Source organism: Poecilia formosa, unplaced genomic scaffold (genome assembly GCF_000485575.1).
Source record: "Poecilia formosa unplaced genomic scaffold, Poecilia_formosa-5.1.2 Scaffold309, whole genome shotgun sequence".
Taxonomy (NCBI): Eukaryota; Metazoa; Chordata; class Actinopteri; order Cyprinodontiformes; family Poeciliidae; genus Poecilia; species Poecilia formosa.
Window position 1 is genome coordinate 416,902 of NW_006800248.1, and position 6,593 is coordinate 423,494.

At 41.9% G+C, this 6,593-nt stretch overlaps 1 protein-coding gene across 1 annotated transcript in view; it reads left to right on the forward strand.

Annotated features, from left to right (window-relative positions):
- cux2b (cut-like homeobox 2b) overlaps positions 1-6,593 on the forward strand; it is a 134,136-nt gene that overhangs the window by 105,498 nt on the left and 22,045 nt on the right. The gene's annotated exons all lie outside the window — the stretch shown is intronic.

A 6,593-nucleotide genomic window follows, 5' to 3' on the forward strand; every position in this document is an offset into this window, starting at 1 on the left:
CGCCAAGCGGACCGGAAACCTCTCCAAAAGCAGGAAGCGGACTGTAGTGCGGAGCATGTTGGACGGAGAAATGGCTCGTTGTTTTTTTGCTAAAGACAAAGGAGAAATCCTACAAGTTTCTGTTTACATTTCATGAAGATGGAAGTTGGAGGTTTTTGTGTTGTTTCCTTCAGTGGTTCTCGCTGCAGCGCCACCACCGGCTGGCAGGGAAACAGGTCTTTCAAAGGGTTTGGTTTGTTTGACACAGTGAAATGGAACAAGTGTGAAAACTTTGGTCCCCAATCAAACTGAGTCTACCAGACTATCCGGTGTGAAAACATCGATAGTCTTTTTAAAAGACATCATAGATCCCAAGCCGTATGTGAGAAATCTGTATACAATGACCCAATCCTGACTTGACCAGTCTGTGTTTACTGCTTCGAAGCAGAAGACAAATTCAGCATTATAGTCTTGCCTTGAAATTTGCAAAACATAAATGGAAACACTGCCAGAAAGGTGTAGAAGTTTGAGGAAACGTGTGTGATTTTGGAAGAAGCATCAGAAACTTGCGATAAAGCGTCGTTACTGGTTCACAACAGATGCTGCCCTGTGCTCCACTCTAAATAGTAAGCACTGAACTCAGCGATTGGCTGTCTTTCAGATGCATAAAGAAGAGTCGCCCTTCCTCGGCCCACCCCACAGACAAGCGCCAGCACCAGAAAGCGAGGCCTGCGAGGCACGACCAGCCGGTTTTATTGTAATTGTGCGGCTAAGTACCTAGGATCGGGAGGCGAGTGGAGGAGAAGTGCTTTGTGCGAGTCTGTTGGAAAATAAGGCCATATAAAAGCTGACGGAAAATGAAAGCTCTCTGGGCGGGACGAGATTATGCATAAGTGATTAATAAGAGCAGTAATAAACAAAGGCCCAGGAGATGTTTGAGGTGCTTAATAATGCATTATGTTCATAAAAGAGCCAGGCCTCTCCAACTCGTCCCTGTGGAGTTGGAGACCCTAGAGGGAGCAGGAGAGAGTGTGTGCTCTCAAAAGGCAGCATCTCTCTGTGTGTGTGCGTGTGTGTGTGTGTGTAGGAATGTGTGTGCTGACGAGAGCTGATGGGATGCAGAAATTAAAAGAGAGCAGTATTTATTGCTGTTAATTTATTGGAATTTGGATGGATAAATCAAAATAGAAAGTTTCTTTTTTGTTTTGTTTTTTTACTTCCTGTATTCCAGTTCAGTTTGGTTCGGATGTCACAGGCGCTTCTTCTTTCTCCACGGTGGCGTCTTGTGTTAATTTTAAACGCCGCGTACCCTCCTCTCTTTGTTTCCTTGACACCCTCCTCTTTGTTCCGAGCTTGAAAATGCCTCGACATTGATGTCGCTCCGTCTTCGTCCTTCAGTCTGTCAAAGAAACACGCAGAGCAGCGATATAATAATAATAATAAAAAAAAGCGCAGGTTAAAAAGTTTTCTCTCTCTTGGCTTTGTTTCGCGCCACCTGCTTCCCACAGTCGCGCCTCCCCTGCCCCCCCACCCTCTTTTTCTTCTCATTCCACACATCTTTATATTTGAGTATTTCCTCCTTCCTTCTGCCACATCAAGGGAAGAAGAAGTGTTCGCTCTGCCGTCTTGAGTATCAAATGCCTGATGGTTTAAAATACGCCACAAACAGACGATGTTTCTGAATTTGTTGCAAGCAGTTTGTGTTTCTTTTCATCAAAATTGTTCCTTGACAGGCTGAAGATAAGAGGCGGGATTGTTTTTTTTCTCATGGTATATCTCTCTACATTGTGTGTGAAGGTGAAAGTGCTCCGTCAACCCAGTTTTGGTCCTTGACAACAACATTACGACAGTGTTGCTGTTTGTTGCAGCAGCGGCAGCAGCGGCAGCAGCGGCGGCGGCGGAGTGTGTTTGTGGACCTTGAAGTCCACTCACAGAGAGAGAGGGAGAGGAAGAAGAAAAAAAAAGTCTGTTTTGAATGAAAAGAAAAAAACCTTGGAGCACAGCCTTGTAAATTAATTTGTTCGTGTTGTATGATGGGAACACAGCTGGCCTCATTAACATGCGCACAACAAATAATTATAGCTTTTTTTTTTTTTTCCCTTCCTCTCTCTCCCTCTCTTCAGCCAGCCAATGCTTGGCTAATGGGCTTGCTGGGTTAATTATGTCAGAGCGTAATTACACAGAGCCCAGGGAGACATAATGGTGCACCCTACTGCGCCCACACCGCCTAATGATGGTGTATCGCTGACAGGGCCAAGACGGACCGCCCTGACACACCTGCTTGTCTTGGCTCGCAGTACGCCCGTCCACTCCCCCGCCCACCTAAACCTGCGCCCCCTCCTCTCCGTTTCCTCTCGGCGGAGCCACCCACAGCATGCTCAGCCGTCCAGCTTCTGATCCTGCTTTCAGATGTGCAATACGATGGTGACCACAAGCAGGCAGCTGCAGGGTGGTAACCTCATTACTGCTCAGCCAAAGTGATGAAACTCTGTATCAATCCGGCCAAAACCACACACACATTCACAAACACGCACACACACAAAAAAACCCCCCAAAAAAAACAACAAAAAAAAAATCCTGCAAACTTTTTTTTGCAGCTTGTTTGATATTTAGGGTTCTGTTACGTTATTCTTGTTTGTGCAGAGTTTGCCATGCCCTGTTTTTGCTTTAATTACTCCGGAGCCAAAACACATTCTCATTTGTAGAGTATCTTCAAACCTTCTAGACAGCCGTCACTTTTGTTTTTGTTTTGCGCTAAACACAGCAGTGGACAGTAAAATAAAAAATTTAATCAGGATAGAAATCGGTTTTCCTACTGAGCTTATGAAATAACTTCCAAAAGACAACTTAAATTGCCCGCATTTTGTCACGTTACAACTACAGACCTCAGTGGAGTTTATTGGTGTTTAAAAGAGGGGATATTATGTGAAATCAACTTTTTTGCACCTTTTACCATGTTATTCTGTTATTCTCTCATTAGAATCACACCTGGAGTATTGCTTTGATTCTTCTATGCATGTTTGAGGAATCCTTGAATCTCCCATGGCAACCACTAGGGACACTAAACACTTGCTCTCACAAAGCACCGCCTAGTTGCACAAAGCTCCTACCTGGAGCTGCAGTCTCCAAGCCAAGCTTCTCCTGTGACTCCTTCATTCAGCTCCTTCAGACTAGCCAGCAGCAAGTAGCAAACACCTGGTGGAACTGCAAGTCTGCTGACCTCATTACACAAACTATCTCTCAGTCCAACACTCCTAAAACCAGATGTAAACGGCATTATGGACAAGCGTTGTTATGATGATGTGCAGAAGGCGGAGTATCTGTAAGAGCAGGAGCTTCTTAAAGAGACAGAGGCCCAATTTCAAGGCATCACATTTCTAAGTTGAATTTCTTTTAAGTCAAGTTTGATACATGGATAGAATTTTATAACAATTGAAAGTAACACACCCTGCAAAAATTCCAAATTTTACCAGTATTTTTTTTGTCAAGTTTCTAGTGCAAATATCTTAGTTTTCTCTTTTTTCAAGTGTACTAACTTACAAGTAACTTTTCTTACAAGTAACTTTTCAGCAAGCTTGATTTTAAGTGATGGACCAACACCGGGCTTGTAAACGTGTGACTGTGTTTTATACGACTTTGTATTTTCTGATTTTTATGAAGTAAAGCACTTTGGACTGCCTTGTTGCTGGAATGTGCTACACAAATAAACTTTATTTATTGATTTATAAAAACTTTTTTTTATTTTTTTTTTTTTGACAATAATCTGGAGGGTGTGGGGTGTACTTGTGCTCAGACCCCCCATGAATCAATACGTTGTTGAACCATTTCAGCTCCACATTTTTAGCAGTATGTCTCTATTTCTTTTTGCTTGTCTACAGTTGGACATTTCTATCTGCTATTCCTGGCAAAATGACTCATTTAGCAAATTTTCACCTAATTTAACCCTGCTTTAAATTTTCCACAACTTTTTCCCTGCCCTGGCTGCTTTGACTATTGGTCTTCATGATTCTGTACTGAACTCCGGAACCTGACTGTAACTGAGACTGAAGATTTTATTTTTCTTTAAACGAGTAGAAAATATGTCCTTAGTCTGAAAATATTTGTTTGCATCTCTTCTTTTCTCTTTAACGCTCTTCTATTAAGGATAATAGAAGAAGGAGACAAGGAAAGGGGAAAGTTCCTGTGTAGACGCGTCTCACTCCAGATCATAAAGAAGTGTTATACGACTCCATCTGGCTTTACAACATGCAGTTAAAGCAGGGGAGAAAATGATAAACCATAATGTTCTGCTGCCCAGAGTAGAACAGGAAGAGAAACTAAAGGGAAGAAAGTGGAGATGATTTTAAGTTTTTGCTTTCGATTTTTCTTCCTTGCATTAATTTATAATCTAGATATAACAAATGGAAGTGAAAAAAACTTACTGAGATGGGGAGAAAACTGTCACAGAGGCTATTCACTTTTCTGATGTTCAGTATTGACTTTTAGTTTCTATATAATTAAAATAAGAAAACAATTGAAACAAAACTTTTAAAAATCTACTTGTTAATACATTCTGACCCTTTGAGATTATGATTTGATTGGAACATATGGGATAGAAAATTTAAAGATCTATGCTAAATTTTAAAATGTAGCCCTTATAATAGTGATGCTTTGCTTTTAGTGCTTTCTTGATAAAATACAAAATCATTTCTAAGATCCAGTTCTTGTGATGATGTCACTATGAAAGGTCAGGTAGAGAAACAGAGAGCAGTCAGTCAGTTGCACATGTTGCAAACACCCTGAAATTGGGCCTCTGTTTCTTTAAAAACTCCTCCTCTTTCTGAAATTTTGCCTTCAGGAAGTTATCACAATGTGGCTCCTCTATTAACCCTTTAACAATGTTTTTATCAGCGTTTCACTGGGAAGTAGCTCCTATAATGAGCTCAGCTGATGCTCAGTTCCAGTAGGTGTTTGCTAATTGCTGCTGGCTAGTCTGAAGGAGCTGACTGGGCGAGTCACAGGAGAAGAGATGCTCTGTGAGCCAGAAGCTCAGAAGTTTGAAAGCTGCAGCTCTTAGGAGGAGCTGTGCCTCGAAGGCGGGGCTAGGTCCACCCAGGTGTTTTGCACAGCTAAATGGTTCCCATGGAAATTAAACTATTTCTCAAACATGCATGAAAGAATCAAGGCAACACTCCAGATATGTTTGTGATGAGAGACTAACATAACAGGATGTAAAGCTCAAAAAAATAAATTTTTCATATTGCTGCCAGTGGAACGTTTTCCTCAAAATTAAGGAATTATTGACTTAAAAAGAACTCCTACAACTTGCTGAAAAGTTACTTCTCTGTTAGTTTTCTCTCACTATAAGTGTATTAGGATAGTTTTACTAAAATCTAGACCAAAAATATTTGGTATAAGATTAAGTGTTTTTTGGGGTGTAGCAATTGGAAAATCAATAAAAACAAAAAAAGCAGATGTACTTAAATTTAATGTTTGATTGTTGAAAAGTTTTCAGTGTGAGAATGACTCTTAAACACCAGATTAAATGTAATCATCACTCCTGTATGTTGGCAATAATTAGCAGTGGACAGGAAGACGAGCTGGTTAGAGTGAGCTTTCTTTCTCTGATTATTCTTGGTGGATTTACCGCCGGCACTTTCCCAACAGAAGCTTCTTATCGCCTCCATCAATTAGCAGATGCGGTTCTCCGGCGTCGGAGGCAGCCTTCCTGGGCGCTCTCTCACCAGCTGTAGATCCTGGGCCCTCAGAGAGCCTCCCCGCTGCTCCGCTTTGATGGGGTTTCATTTTTGTATACAGACTTAAGTTATATCCCTTCACTTTAAATTTGACTTTACTTCCCTCCACCCTCCTTCGCTGCTGATTGATAATCCCGGCTTGTCCGATGTGTGAGAGATCCCTTACCGTAATCTCTGTCCTTTGATCATTAAAAGTTGAAAAGATCTAAGGGGGAAAAAAGCGGCTGATAAAGTGATTTCTGTGACAGAGGGGTCGATGATGTAGCCACGCTTTAAGTCATCCTGTTTGTCTTGGAAGGTTCTGTGCTCTTAATAGTGACGTCCCCTGTGACTGATGCAATAGCTTTGCGGTTGTTGTAACAATGAATGCAGACAATGTTTGACTGTAAACGGTCCTGGGAAGAAAAAAAAAAAAACAAAAGAAAAAAAAAATCATCAATTAAATGGTCCAAAATGTATCGTCTGATGAAAATGCAGATGTGGCGCGGTGCAACGCGCGGCCGGGATTTCAACACAATTGCACCGCCGCTGAGGATCTTTTTTTTTTTTTTTTTTTTTTAGGCCAGCCAGACGTGGAGTTTTTTGCATTCTCTCTGTGGCATCTGGCGAAGTTTAAACGTTTGTGGCTCTCAACTTCTTATGAAAAAAGTCACTTCAGTCGGTGCCCGCACCGAAGGAACGGGATCCAATTGGGTTCCGCACAGAAGTCTTTAAGATGAGCCGGATGAAAGCGGTGGCAGAAAAAAGTTTGTGCAGCAAAGCAGCGATTTTTTTCTCTCCTTTTTTCCCCCCTCTTTTAGAGTTTTGAAGGGCTGCGGTGTGTGTAGCTGTGTGTGTGTTTTGGTGCACGTCTGCCTGTGCGTGTGGCTCTACCCCCCC